Source organism: Lepidothrix coronata, unplaced genomic scaffold (genome assembly GCF_001604755.1).
Source record: "Lepidothrix coronata isolate B3197 unplaced genomic scaffold, Lepidothrix_coronata-1.0 Scaffold89, whole genome shotgun sequence".
Lineage (NCBI taxonomy): Eukaryota > Metazoa > Chordata > Aves > Passeriformes > Pipridae > Lepidothrix > Lepidothrix coronata.
The window spans coordinates 2,807,233-2,821,720 of record NW_016690269.1 but is presented as its reverse complement, the minus strand read 5'-3'; the positions used below and the strand labels follow the sequence as shown (position 1 = coordinate 2,821,720).

Genomic DNA, 14,488 nt, shown 5'->3' with positions numbered 1-14,488 from the left:
CAAAGGTAAATTTTAACCCACTCATAATTGTTCAGTCTCCTGCAAATTACCTCGCACTTCAACACAAGGCAAGAACCTGCACAGACACCATGGTAACAAGTTGTCACAGGCTGCTGCAATTGGCTGAAGTCACATGCGTTTGCATCATGGCAAATACAGACCAGGTGAGCCTCTCAGCAGATCCTCAGAGGACTGAACACCTCTCCTACAAGGCCAGGTAGGGAAGAACTGGGGTTGTTCAGCCTGGAAAAGAGAAGGCTTTGGGATAACCTTACAGCAGCCTTCCAGCACCCAAAGGGGACCTACAAGGCTGCAGAAGGACTTTTCACCAAGGTGTGAAGTGACAGGACAAGGGGGAATAGCTTCCAAGTGAAAGCGGGTAGGTTTAGATTAGATATTAGCAGGAAATTCTCTACTCTGAAGGTGGTGAGGCACTGGAACAGACTGCCCAGAGAAGTTGAGGATACCCCACCCCTGGAAATGTTCAAGGTCAGGTTGGATGAGGCTTTGAACAACTTCGTTGAGTGGAAGGTGTCCCTGCCCATGGCTGAGGGGTTGAAACTAGATCACCCTCATGATCCCTTCCAATCCAAATCACTCTATAATTCTGCAACTTTCCTTACTGATAAGTAGCTATCTCCCCCTGAACACAAAAAAATATATGCACAAAAGTAATAGCTGTCCAGGATATGACAGCAGCACCTTACTACTGTACAATAACTATGCTTTCTACCACTCTGTGGTAAATGCAAGTCAACTTCTAAGTCTTACAACAGAGTTATTTTTTTCTTACTCATGCTCTTACAGATGGAGTTGACCCAAATAATTTATAAGAACTTTAAGCAAGTTTACTCAATTTGGTTTGCTAACATTTACAAAATCAAGTCTCTGGAAACTAGAGAAGGAAATGTGTATTTGAAAAAGTCCAGCATTTCCCTGTTGTCTGTTTAAGTTTCTACTCATTGTGCATACTTAGGTCAGCCTTTCTTTGAAGACTAGCTTTAATTTCTATTGTGTTAGTCAAAGAAACAGTGTTCCAAAGACAAAAGGATCACTAAAACATTCTGGAAGAGCAAGCCTAGGGCAAACATACCTAACCCTGCTGTTAGAAGGTAATGGAGTGGTAAGTTATTGCACTTAGCTAAGTCTGCTAGGTTCACTGATCACAGCAAATCAAACTCTTGGGTTTACATTTCTTTTGGGGGCTGGCTGATCTTTCTAAGTGTCATTTTAAGTGTACAACAACCAGTTCTCAACAATCCAGTAGTACTGAGCACACTGCCAAGATGCCACTGCAACGCTACACTGAAATAGGGTCTAATAAAAATATTTTCCTAAGACAAACTTAAGAATTTGTGACATCAGATGGTTTTGCAAGACCAAGAATTTGGATGATATACTATTATTCTTGCCAGTTATGTCCAATTTCTGCAGCTCTTGACATAATCACTATTTGTCTTGAAGATGAGCTGTGGCAGTCCACCAGTTTGGATTAGAGGGCCAGAACACACCAAGTGTGTGTGAAAGTAAGCCAAGTAATTAATGTATCCATACTTAAAACTTGTGCTCCAGCAACCACCTGCAAGTTTTAAAAGCAAACAAACATATAAGCATTCAAAATTCTTCTTAGGACAAGGTATTGATTATTCACAGCACTGATTAGAAAGTCAAAATTTAATTGTTATGAACCCCAAAATAAGTAACCAATAAGGCTATTGGCAAATAAGTAGCAATTCAGTTAAAAAAAACCAAACCAAAACAAAAACAAAAGGCAAGGCCACAAAATACTTAAAAGGGACCAGGTTAGAAAATGTAGTTACCCACATAAGCTCTATACACCACAAAAACTATGACAAGATGTACTATGAGTCAATTTTTTCATGGATTTGAGACACATGTACTTTCCCATAATCAACATCACACTAAGTACAATCATAACAGTGTTTAATGAATCAGAGATATTAACTTGGGTCTCCACTGTACACAAACACTGACTGACTATACTCTGATACAAATGTAGTTCTCTTATTTCTTAAATCAGCTGGGAGTAGGAGGAGGAATTAGAGTGAAATTATTGGTAAGCTAAGGCCTCCTCTAGTCACAACAAAATAGACAACTCTGCTAGGAATTACTGCAATGAAGGAGCAAACAATACCATTCTGGCAACCTGAAGCATGATCACACTGATAAATACTAAGTTCATACTCAAAGCAGAGAAATTTCTAACTACACACCTGGTTTTAAGAAAAGCTTATAAACGGTATCAGACAATTCAAATCACTGCTATTTTTCATCCTGTCTTTGCAACAAACAGAGGAAAAAACCCAACAAAACTGCAAAAAGGATTCAGGGAAAGTGATCTCTTGCCTTTAATCAGCAGTTTGAAAAAGCTGAGCAGCCAGTTACAAACTGAGTTTATCACCCATTTCCTTCACCTTCAACCATTTCAGCTTATATTAAATCAGCTCTCAAATGCATTCATGTAACTGTTTACACTGGAAACACAAATCACTAAAGTGAAAACACCTGCTGTTAAGAATGGCAGGTCTCTTGACATGGCTACCACTAATAATGCAAACTCAGTTTTTCCAGATCAACTGCAGAATATTCACTCAATGTCTACAATGTTAATACAAATCTTAACCTAAAGAGATTATCACCTTTAAATGGTCAATAGCTGCAATAGATGTCAAAGTTGTAATCTGCAGCAACACCAAGGCACTGAAAACAAACTTTGGCACTGTATTATGTGCTCTAGCTACTGCTAACTACACTGGTTTTTATAAATATGGAGGGTCAGTGAAAGAATACTACTTCACACCAAAAACTGTTTCTTTAAAAGAACCGTATAGCTGTACAGAAATTATATCAGATATTTGCACTATTATTAATTTAGATACTGCAGTCAACACTGAAATCACCAGCAAGAACAACCATCGCTTATTAAACTGCCAATCATACATTTTTCTATAAGATGAGAACAACCAGCATTGTGACATTACATGGTATTTTCTTTGCTTGTGTACAGGTCTTTCAGAGTTTTGGTGGAATACACAATATGTCCTGCTTAAAGCATGTGTGTGTGTGTGTGTGTGTGTGTGTGTTGGGGATGAGAAAGAAAAGAAAACAGTGAGAGGAAAAAAATAAGCTCTGAAACCAGTGACTCTCCCTAAAAACAGTGGAGACATCAGAACAGACCAGTCCTCACGTTGCTGGTGCTTTTTAAAAAGCACAGAAGAAAACCACACAAAATATTAATTCTGAAACTAGTATGGTTCTGCATACTCATTAAACTAATGAGAATGACGAATTGCTTCAAGTTGTTCTGAGAAGTTATTTACTGTGAAAAAATGGACTTTAACACAACATCTGCATGCGTTTGAGTATATGAAAACTTTTGCTCAGAAACAGCTGCCTTAAAACACTGTATTCCTCTTGTTCTGTAGTTGCAGAAAGGTGACAAAAATGATGGCAAGAAGGAAGTCAGAACAGCTTTCAGAGTGAGGATTACCTCTGAATAACTTGTTTTCTACCATGCCTTGCTTGATCCACAGTAAATATGTTTTCCTTTCTTCAACTCTGGTCATAAGCTCTATTCAAAAACACTGCTTTGGAATTACTCCACTGTGCATGGAGCACAAATGGAAATGAAATGAGTAAGTAAATTAATCATGATAGGACTTCAGAGCTAGAACTTGCAGCAACAGGTAGAGATAGTCTTTTTTTTTGGCTTAGTAATCTTATTTTCTCTCCAGAAAGCTTTGTATTTCACCTGAACTAGATTCACCAACAAATATTTAACTGTATTTCCTGAGATTCTGCATCAGCCTAGGCATTGCTAATAACACCAACAATCCTCCCAAAAAACCCATACCCCTTTTCCCTTTCAGAAATGCACATACTTATTTGCAGAGAGGACTAAGTTGTCCTGTGGTGCTCCAAACAAGGTTGAGTCTATTTAACTGAGCAGCACAACAGGGGAGAAATGGAAATTTGCAAAGGGAAAAAATGTGGTACCTTCCAGCAAACAGGATCGCAGAAGGCAGGATATCCTTCCCCATAAAAGCAGGTGAGGCCTTTGAGAAGCCTGTCCCACAGATAAGCAGAGCACACACAAGAACAACCCTGCCTCTGCCTTTTATGCCGATGCCTGTTTCTTAATTGCACCCACCCAAATATAAAGCCCTCTAGAAATGTGGTTAGAGGCCTAAGTACGACTGAAAACTAAGATATTTATTCACACCATCACTTTTCCTGCTTCAATTAAAGTACACATAAGATGAAATAAAAAAAAAAAAACAAACCTGCCTCAAACAAATCCATGCAAATTATGTTCTACAATCCTCTAGCCTAAAACTACCTGCAATGCAATGCCTACTGCACCCCGGTTAGCCACCAAGATTACCGTATTTGAACACACACTTTCCATCCACTGCTATGGCTGTTAATACAGCCACATATTCCTAGTGACATGAAGCAACATTAATCTGTCTCATCTATCTCCATACAAGCCACTGGTGTGTACACACAGGTGTAAATGAAGGCAGGAGTGAAATATCCCCCCCAACTTGAACGGGCAGGAAAGTCTGTTTGCCGTCTCTTATCTTGTGCCTGGCACCTAATATAAGTATGCTTTACTGACAAAATGGAGGTGCAGAAGACAGAGATGTACTTTACCTGAGATCTGTGCCTGCAGTCCAGGGACTAAAAAGAGATCTCTATGCTTATTCACTCCTCCCTTCAGTAGTACAGAGAGATGGCCCAGAGGCCAGCCATAAGAGCATCCAACAATCTGTGGCTTCCAAGACTATTAAAAATCTGCATATTCCTTAACCCTAAAAGCACTTAGGGTGAGATTCCTATGAAGTCGCATGAAAGGCAGAATCTACCATTAAGCTACTTTTGAACATATTCTTGTCAGAGGTTTTGGCCTATCACACCTCACAAAATCCCATCATCACAACATTTCATCTGTAGTTTCCTGGACAGCAAAACAACCACTAAAGAATTTGTGGGTCATCTTTCACCATTGAAACAAAGAATTTCTGAGGGGGATTAGTGCAGAAAAAAGTCATTACATCCATTTAACAAAGCTCTCTGCAACTGGAAAGTTTTGAGAAAGGAGTAAATTGATCTCTAACATGTTTGCCCCCATTGTGTTTTCACTGTGATGTTCAGATCATTGTCTAAAATATACATGGTTATGAGACAGGACAGGAAAGCAATTGTCCAGAATGAGACACAGCTAACTCTCTTCCAACTATAATTATATAGTTGAGTTACACAACCTACACATTTGAAGCATTATTTTTATTATTTTTTATCATTCCTAAAAAATTTAATAAAGACAGCCTAATCTGCAGATACTTTTACAGTGCACAGTTAAGACCAGAAATAAGTCACAGATATATGCAGAAGAACAGACAGGATACTTCCCAGTCCATGCTGAGTACTTAACCTTTGCCTACCAGAAGAAGCCTAGGCACTATACCGAATTTCAGCAAACAATACATTTGTCAAGGCATTTTGAAAAGTTTATCAATAAAACTTTGCAGAATTGTCACCGGGGAACTATTCTAGAATATGCCTTCTCCTACGCAACTCAGCTCACAAAACATTATATCCGAATGCCGGAAATTTCCCTTATTTAAAAATCTCAAAAGAAACCACAAGATAATGCACTGAACTTAAGCTGCCTTGGTTCCACACACTAGGAAAGAATTTTGCAAGTGAAACTAATACTAAATTAGTTTTGTGGGGTTTATAAGCTCTGTAGTCTTACCAAAAAGACTACAAAAACCTACTTGCAAGTGATTACAGTAACACTTATTCCGCAAGCAGATCTCAAAAAAATAATCAAAAAATATTTCAAAACATCCCAACCATCTTGCAATAACTGCAACATTTAAATATGGTTAGGTAATAGTTAGGACTAGTAGTCACTACAGGTAATCACAGCTATTTCTATACATTTCAGCATTTTGTGGAACCCTTACAATAGCGAAGTGTCCAAGTCAGTCAGCCATTCAAGACCTCATACAGCATAGATTTACAGCAGTTTCACAACATACATTACAGGAAAGAAACAGAAGAAACAGAAGAAACCTGGATTTGCAGAACCAGACTCCACAACCTGATAGTCAAATCCATTCACCTCCTGAATTCTGTATGACATCAGCAAACTCACATGTTACACTGCAACAGAAAATTAATTGCAACCACCACATGTTGAAAGCAGTTAGTTCCAATTAAATTATTTCACCACTGTTTGACATGGATCAGTGATGAGGCCCCTTTGCCTCTACAGTCAGCTGTTCATAGATAAATACACATCAGTTACCTGCACTGTTTCAAGGATCTCAGTAGGTATTCATGTCTTAGAGATATGGGTGGAAGCAGTCCACACATTCATACAAGAAAAGCTACATTCCCCATTCTTTTAAGGCATGTGGGATGTAGACATCCAGATAGCACCTGGATAGCAAGTGGGACATTTTGATACACAGGAAGTACTCATTACAAAAACCTATGTGAAGAAAGATCAGCATTTGCCTTCAGATCATAAAACGACTGAACTCTGAATGTGGTAAGAGAAGGAAAATGAGAAAAACAGCAAAAGAAAAAATTTTCTCACACTCATCATGAGAAACAAGCTATCTAAGCATACAACAGGAAATAACTTTCTCTCTTTTGGTTCGGCTTCAATGAACAGCTTCCGAAAATGGTTTTTAAACCTCTTTGTTGAATCAGTTTTAGGCACTGACAAAAACATGTTCTCATGCCACACCATCAAGATGTCAAGTTTGATATTTCTATTATCTGGGGAAAGAAAGGAAAAGAGATAAGCAAAACCAAAATGGAAGCATAAGAAGTTTACAGCAACAGGCTTCATTCTCAGAAAGAAATTTAAAAATGGTGTTCTGCTTCAGTAAATAGAATCCTACTAAAAATCTTTCATTTGTCAAATGTTAAGCAAATCATGCACTACATTAAAACGCACTCTAAAACAGCTCTTGCGTCAGCTAGATGTTTACAGCTCTGAAAATGTCAAAGAGTGCAGCCTGGCAATAGATAGCAAGGAAAGATACAGGGTAAGAAGTCAATGGAATACCTGGAAAAAATACAAAGAAAGTACTGAAGAGTAAGATCAATTACAAGTGTTTATTACCTTTAGGACTGTATCTTTTAAATGATAATTTTGTAAATACTTAGAACTAGACTGAGTCATTATATACTTGATAGAAGATGCTTTGAAAAGCATGCCTTCTTAAAAGAGATTAGTTGATTTCTGGCTTCTTCCAGCAAGCTGATCGCTGCAACTGGTTTTCCTGCAGTCTTCTTTTTCCTCAGTCCCATTTGCCAATATGTAAAAGTAAACAGTTTTTGAAAAGAAGATTTTACTAGTATCATGTTTTTTAATTTGTTTAAACATAGCCTAGCATTACTCACAATGGCAAAAACAGTGGAGTGTCTTCACTTAGGCACAAAGATTTGGCAAGTTCTTCAACCATATGTGCTCCTCATGGGCCCACAATATTGATTTTTGACTAAATCAACACAAACAAGACAGAAAGAAAGATCTCCTAGGTGTCACAGAGAAGAACACAATGGCAAGCTAAAGATGCTACAGAAGCTGACGAAGTAGAGCCAAATTTTACAGAATAAAATTCAGTTATAGCAAAAAAACTACAACATACAAGAGTTAAACATGACTACTTTTAAGTGATCAATTATTTAAACAGATGTGTTGGGGATGGCCTATTTTTATTTTGTTTATTTTGCTCTTTGGCCTAAGAATTGGTTTAAGTAAGGCCTATAGTGAGGGAAGAGCTGAATACTTCAGTACATTTCACATTTTCAGTAAGAGAGCAATAATTTCAAAATGTGGTGGCTATCATAATGAACGGCTAATTAACTACAAGTGGTAAGCTATTCTGGTGGCTTTACCAATACTGCCTTCAGGCTGCAAAATGTAAAAAGAAAAAAAAGACCATAAAGGACTGTTACAGGAATCTACCGAGGTTACAGACTTCTGCTCGGACTTTTCCATCTAGGAGTAGCACAGTTGGCTCAGGGCCCATGACGTAGATGCACATTCCAAAACGATCCTGTAACTTGGATGACACCTCTTAAGTTTTACGTTGTTTTAAACTCTCTACATATTATTTCCTCCTCATCTCTGGTTAATCAATGTTTGTTAATGGGGGTGGAAAAAGCAGCGGAAAGAAGTATTAATATATTATATTTAATTCCTATATTGCAGTATTCATTTCTATCTCAGTAAAAGCTGTGTGACTATGTCATATCAGTGCTTCTGCACTAGAAGTTTCTAAAGCAAAGCAGACAAAGACAACACAGTTAGTTAGGACATTTACCACTTTCAGGCATGGCTATCCATGTGTATATGATTCAACAAAGACCACGCCTTTAAATATAATCTTTGAAAAATGGAACGTTTACTATGAATTACAGTAACATGTCTAGAAGGCAATATAAAGCATCACTGTCTTTTCACCTCTAGCATTCACCCTTAGGTTGCAATCTAGAAATAAAACTGTTTAATGGCAGATCACTTTAGATATGCTCAAACTACCTTCAAATGTTGTTTTGGTTTCACGTCACAAGAAGTAAAAAAAAAAACAAACCAAAAAACAACAAACCAAAAACCAACCAAACCAGATTTATCAAAACCAGAAGGGGGTGCTCTGAATAACTGAGGTGGGGGGTACTGAAAGGAGCATTTGCCTTGCACTAGTAGAGAGGTCAACAGCACAGTCTTGTTTTAGTTTGGGAGCTCACTTAAGTTCAGGATGCCATGCCTTTTTTACAAAGAAGGAAAAAGAAAACAAACAAACGAAAAAAAACAGACTGAAAAGCAGGCCTGCTCCTTTTAGCATAAAGGAAATGCTTCGGTTCGTGCTATTGTCATCACAAGGACAAATTAATCTATGACAGAAAACTAGCAACACAAAGACCTGGCAAGTGTTAATTCCAGTTTTGTATCCCATAATTTGCAAGCTGTTCAAGATACTGACAAGGAGGTATAGGGAACGCAAAGAAATCCAAAAAGCCCATGCTACGGGTTTTACCTACACAATGCCTATTCTGACATAACTAGTTCAGGTCTTTTTAATGTGACTGTACCGAGTTGATCCCTTATAGCGAACTATGTCCCGAAATGAAAGAAACGGCCCTAGATCATTCTGCAAGTGTAACACAGTATTTCATCTCTGCCAGCACTCTGGTGCATCAACCTCCCCCCACCCAAAACGAGAAAAAGATACGCACATTCCAATCGAGCCTCTCTCAGCAGGGCTCACCCAGTTCCCCCCTTCCTTCCCTCCCTTCCTCCCTCGCCCCAGGCCTTGCCAGCTTCCCAAATCACCGCTGATTTTAGGCTTCACTCTGCTGTAAACGGCAAAACGAAAGGAGAAAGCTTCCAAAGCGAGGATCCTTACCCTTGAAATCCCGCCATGCGCGCAAATAAGGAGGGTGAATTGTTTTTCCTCCTTTTTTTTTTTTTTTTTGGATGTGCGATGAGGGGGGAGGGGGGGAAGAAACAAAAGCCTGCACGGAGGAGCGGCTAAGCGGCAGAGACTGAGGGAGAAGGCGGAGACCCTGCTGGAGGAGCAGGGCGAGCGTCAGCCATGTTGTGTGTGTGTGCGTGTGAGTGTTGGTCCAGTATTTACAAACCTGCAGCTGCAGCAGCGTTTGGAGCCTGGGAGAGAGAGAGAGACGGGAACGCGGGGAGGGAGAAGGAAGGGAGGGAGGGAGGAAAGGAGCGAGGGAGGAGGGGGAAGCGGCACGGCAGACAAAGGATGGCAGCAGCGCAGGGCGAGCGGGGCGCGCACACCCTCCCGCGGCTCCGCTCCCCCGCCGCCCTCACGGCCCCTCGTCCCGCGTTCCCGCCTCCACCTCCCCCGGGGGCCGCTTATCCGCCGGCAGCCCCTGGCGGGCCCCAGCCCCGGCCCGCACACAATAGCTCCGCAGCGGGGAAAGGGGGAGGGCAGCGCTCCCCTCGGGGTGAATGCGACGCGGGGCCGTGCCGGGGGAGGGCGGCAGAGCCCCGGAGCCCAGAAAGGCGGGGGGGTTGCCAGGCAGCCGGGGCGCTTGCGGGGGAAGGGAGGGCACAGACGGCAACGCCAGACCGGGGCCCCCGCGGCCCCGATGCCGCCCGCGGCTTCCGGGCGGGGAGGGCGGGGGATGAACGATGGAGCCCCGGGAGAGGAGAGGCGAGGCGCGGCCGGGCTGGGAGCGCCGGTCCCCCCACAGCGACTCCCTCCGGCTCTGCCCGGTACTGGGCCGGGCCAGGCCAAGGGCGGCGCGACGGGCTGCGCTCCCCCCGTCCCCTCCCTCGCCCCGCTCGCTCACCTGCCGGCGGGGCGGGCGCCCGGGGGGTGCGGGCGCTGCCGCTCGGCCCCTGCCCGGCCGGGGGCCGCTCAGCTCCTCGGCGGCGGCAGCGGCGGCGCGCGCGGCCGCTCCCCTCGCCTCGCTCGTCCCCCTCCGCCGCCGCTGCCTCCTGCTCGCCTCTGCCACATTTGGATCCCCCTCTCCCTACGCGAGCTCCGACGCCAGGATAGAGGCCTCCTCACCTTCCTGCCAAATAGTGAGCCGCCCGCATCTCGCCGTCACCCTCCGCCCCCGCGCGGCCCCCCCCCCCGCCGCCGCGCAGGCGCACTGCGCCGCCCCGACTGCGGCGAGCGCCGAGCGGCCCCGCCCGCGCCGGGCCCGCTGGGGCCGTGCCCGCCGCCGCCTGAGGGCCGGCGGGGCCGGGCTGCGGGGTCCTGCCGTCCGCACCTCGGAACGGCGCTCGGGGGGCTGCTGGTGGTGTTTGCACAGAGTCGCGGAGTCACGGAATATCCCGAGTTAAAGGGACCCACGAGTGTCACCGCCAATCGGGAACAAAACGCCTTAGGGCCAGTATACACGAAGGAGCGGGCGTTGCTTTATCGCAGCTCCCGGCGCACGGTGGGATGGCTCCGCCCGGCTTGCGTGCCGGGCTCCAGGTGATGCACTCGTGAAGTCACTGGAGACTGCGCAGTTCATCTGAGAGGGTCTTTTGGGGGGTCCTTTATGGACCCCAGGTGGTTGCTGAGCCTCTGAACTTCGGCCGACCCCGCACCGCGATCCTCCCGTGTGGGGCTGGGTTTAGCTCTGGTTATGTAATCTCTTAACAAACTGGACTGGACTGGTTTGACTCGTTACAGAGGCTGTTTCAGGAGCCCTCCAGGTTCCGCTCTCCGTTATTTCTTCCTGAGCTATGTACAGCACAAGGATCATCGAGTCCAGCTCTCGGCGATGCCCCGTGTGCCTCAGAGCTGCCTCTTTTGCCTCATTGTCCAAATGCTCCTGAACCCAGGCAGGCTTGGTGCTGAAGAAGGAGCCCAGGAGTGTAGTGTGGGTGCCAGAAGGCTGACAAGCATTTCACCTGAGCAGGCAGAGTGTTTTGTAAACAGTGCAAGCGACAGCACGTTGCATGCTTGCATGAAATCGTCTTCTCGTTTCAAGAGAGGCAACACCACTAGGATGGAGAAAAGAGTAGTTCCTTCAAAATGTAAAGGGTTCCTTTAAAGACATGTTCTCACCTATGCATTAGGGAAACAGAAAAAAGGAGGTGGGGGATCACTTCACAAATCATGGGCTGTCCTGCAGTGCTCCCAACAAGCTGAGAGGCAGTACCTGAGGGGGCAGTTTATGGAAAACCTGCAAGTAGTCAAGATCTGTTCAGCAACTGACAAACCATAGATAATTGTCATCTTCAGAACCATTAGTGTTAAATGCCAAGACACCTAGGAGAGAAGTAGCAAGCTTCTTGACTCTCGTGGGGAGTTGGACTTGATGATCTCAGAGGTCCTTTCCAACCTGGCTGATTCTATGATTCTGAATATTAACCCATTGAACTTTTTGTTCCATGGGTTTCCCCCACACCTGAGGGATCAACACTGCGACCACCACTTCGATCAGTGGACATCTAAATTGCAACAATCAAGGCTCAGTGCTGCGTTCACAGGTGGATCTACTCTTATCCTTTCCTTCTCTTTCCTTCTTTTCCTTATACGTTTTCTAAGGTGTTATTTTAATGCTTATATAAATGCTTATAGCAGCATTTTTATGCTGCTATATTTAAAATAATAACCAAAATGGCTACATACATGCTTTCCATTGCAATCAAATTGTTCTAAACTAAACCCTACATATATATATATATTTGCAAACACTGATCGTTCAATATCCACTCAATCTAATCCGCTCCAAGGGACCTATTAACAATAACTTCAGTTACCCTCATCTTCTAGTGTGGCATGTTATAGTCAGTAACATCAATCTCTGTAATAATTATTAAGCTAGTTTTGAAATTATTGATTTAACAAATAGTGCACTATACTAGTAGTTGCAATTCTGAATAAAGTCTTTTAGTCTAATAAAGTCTTTTAATCATTATCATCAATTAAAATAAATTATTTACCTCGCATAAATCTATTTGATTTTCAGGGTTGTATTTAATCCTGCAGGACAAAGTCATATAAAGGTTCAATTACACCTATGCAATTCTTTAGACATAAGTTGTTGACTAAGTCTGGGACTAGGATTGGGACAAGACTCATCTCTGAGAAGGAGTTCAGAAAGCAAAGGAGCCTTTTATGACCCCTCTGTCTGTGGGGAGGGTCTCTCTGATAAACTTTGTCTGAAGCTTCCATTCAGTCCATCACGTATAAGAACCAATTCCAGATACACTTCTTGAGTTCAGATGCGTCTAAGTATCCAGGGAGCCAGATCAGTGTGCGGTGCTGGCGTCTGCTGTTACCACCCCGACTCACAAGCCTTCCAACTGAACCACAGGGTTGTCTCTCTGTTTATGGGCCACAGAAAAAAAACGGGATATGGCTGCTTCTTGAATGAAATACTGTTTGATTGCAACCCGGCATTGTCCTGTTGATCCTGAAGTCATCAGACCAAGTGTGAAATCAACACAGACTAATTTCTGGAGAGATACCTGTGTCCTAGGAGCGAGGGCTGCATTCAGTCCTGCACACATTGCTGACACTGTAGTGTCATTGTGTTGTTGGGGGCTGGGGTTAGGGAGGAGGAATTTAAAAGAGAAACTGTAACTGGGAAACTGGTAATCCTGGGCTGTGTCCGGGTGGTCGTAGTTGTTTTCTTCTCTTACGAACAATGGGAGAGCCATTACCTTGGAAAACAGTCATAGAAGGGATCCTCGGATGCTATCCATGGTTTCAAGAGCTACCCACTCTTCCAAGTTCTCTGTGTATACGGGAAATTGTCCACAGGAGACAGCATTTTCATGCCTGGAAGGAGAAAGGCATAATCATGAATTCCCATTGCATGCCCATCAAAGGTGCTATTATCTCCGAGGCATAGGAGACTGATCACTTGATTGAGAAGCATTTGAAATTAACTGCCCATCAAGGCCATGAGTTTTTTCTTCTGAATTGCCAAGAGCGCCTGCCTGACTGTCTGTAGGCGTGGCAGTGCACAACAAACTCTGTAATCCTTGCAGCGTTGGATCTGACCTCCTGCATCTGACCTCCTGCCGCAGCCAGACTGTGTGAATCTGTGGATTGCCAGAGCACGACCTTGGTGCCTGATGTCCGTTCAGGTTATCTGAGGTGGTGGAGGTGGTCATGTCTGTACAGAGAAACTCCAGAGTGCGCAGCTCTCTGACATCTAATTAGCAATTCATATGACATGGCAAAGTGTAAGCAACAGAGGCCCTCAGATGCTGACAAAAGCAAAACCAAATACTACATTTTGCCCTGAATTTTCTTCTTTATGGGAGAGAGACAGCAGTATTTCTTGGAATTGAGGATGAGTAGTTCCTTCAGAAGGATTCCTTTAAAATTGTGGCCTTTTTTGTCATCCATGCAGCAGGGAAACAAAAAAAGAGAGTTGAGGAACATTTCAAAAATCCCTGCTGAAAAAAGCACAGGTTACAAGTTCTTGACACAGTCCTGATGGACATGCTGAACTGTCATTGGTGCTCCTAGCTTTCAGGTTCCATTAGGGTGGAAATCCTTCCATTAGAGCTTGGCATGACATAATGTGACTTTTTTTACTACAACAACATAAGACAAGAAACTTTAATGCATGACAACCCACAAAACACTCTTTATTTGGATTCCTGTACCTTAAGAGTCATGAAAAATTAGATTGGAGACAATCATATTGTGAACTCAGAATGCAATTTAGCTTAATTAATAATATCCTGCAAACTGTCTTCTAACTTAATCAGTGTTTTGTTGTTTGGTTTTTTTTTTTTTTAAATGATGTACAAAGACTTAGAATTTTGAAATGCTTTAAGTGCTGCAGTTTCCCTGGGAGTAGTACGGCTGAAATCCCCCCCAAGCTTTGAAGGCAGTTGGAATGTTTTGGGTAGGAACCAGGTTCCCTCCAGTTCCAGAAAAATTTTCTTTTCTAACAGTTTTCTTTTCCTAGGCTAAGAAGAATCAGCCTTAAGTACTGAAGAAAC

At 43.2% G+C, this 14,488-nt stretch overlaps 1 protein-coding gene across 4 annotated transcripts in view; it reads right to left on the bottom strand.

Annotated features, from left to right (window-relative positions):
• The window catches only part of SPIN1 (spindlin 1), a 46,225-nt gene extending 35,326 nt beyond the window's left edge, over window positions 1-10,899 (bottom strand). Inside the window, exon 1 of one of the 4 annotated variants that reach the window (XM_017821175.1) lies at window positions 10,798-10,899. The gene's annotated coding sequence lies outside the window, so the exon portion shown is untranslated. Of the gene's footprint in view, window positions 1-9,458; window positions 9,847-10,592; window positions 10,660-10,797 lie in introns of those variants that run through there. The other 3 variants (XM_017821173.1, XM_017821174.1, XM_017821176.1) reach the window with 3 other exon arrangements.
• Window positions 10,900-14,488: the final 3,589 nt, after the last annotated feature.